Below are 1,118 nucleotides of genomic sequence, written 5' to 3'. Positions count from 1 at the left end.
AAATCCAAATATTATTTTCATATAAAAATCATAGTTTTCTGATAAATATTTATTTTTTATTAATTTTTTAATACTAAAAAACATATTAAATTCAAAAAAATGTGAAAAATTCATTTTAATGTATTTTTCTAAAAACTAAATTTTAGATGTCGTCCAAAGGTTAATAGAATGTTCTAAAAAGATATTGGACCATTCCAACATATTTTAATATTTTTTAATATTTTATGATTGAAACATTATGAAAAATGCCCAAAAAAATGGAAATGCGGGGTTAAGTGAAACATTATGATTGTACTTTGAGTGCCAAATAGCCAATTGCAAGGCTTTTCTAACCCAAAGGGATGTTTTACACAACATGATTTAAAGACCCAAACTATGTTGTGCGGGCATGGCCTTGACGTGTGCAGCAATCTGTGCCTCGTGTGTAGTCGAAGGCCGCAAAGGAGCCTCTGTTGCATGGGCCATGGGGACCAAGGGGGTGAGCCTCTATTTCTCACCCATCTGTGAGCCATGTGCGTGCAGCTATCTGCATGACGGACTGTAGACGTAGGCACGGAAGTGCAGCAATGCCTACAACCATGTGCGCGCCATGTGCTAAAATGCCCATGGCATGTGCGGCCATGGAGCCATCATGATCGCCGTATGGGAGGCCATGCCAGTGAACTTACGTACGGTAGTGCAGCCATGCACGATGCATGTGTAACTAAGCAACGCAACCATGCACACAGTGGTGCAGCCGTGCCTATAACCTTGTGCGTGGTACGTCTGGCAACTCCTGAAACCAAGCGCTGCGAAGCAGCGATGGGCGTGGCACATGCAGCCATACATACGACCTGGAGGGTGGTGTGCAGCAACGCACGCAACCTTGCGAGTGGTAAGGCAGCCAGAAGCGCGGCATGTGCAGCCATGACAGCAACCTTGCGCGAGCGGCATGTGTAGCCAAGCACGCGGCATGTGTGGCATGGAATGTAACCTTGGGTGCGGTTGTGCAGCCATCTGTGTGTCATGTTTGCCATGCCTGCAACCTTTCGCGTGGCATGTGTGGCCATGCGTGCAACTTGTGCAGGGCATGTGCTGCCATGGTAGCAGCGTAGACACACTTATTCAACACTTGGGGG

The sequence above is a fragment of the Macadamia integrifolia genome, chromosome 10 (genome assembly GCF_013358625.1).
Source record: "Macadamia integrifolia cultivar HAES 741 chromosome 10, SCU_Mint_v3, whole genome shotgun sequence".
In the NCBI taxonomy this organism is placed as follows: Eukaryota; Viridiplantae; Streptophyta; class Magnoliopsida; order Proteales; family Proteaceae; genus Macadamia; species Macadamia integrifolia.
Note: the sequence above shows the minus strand (reverse complement) of the source record.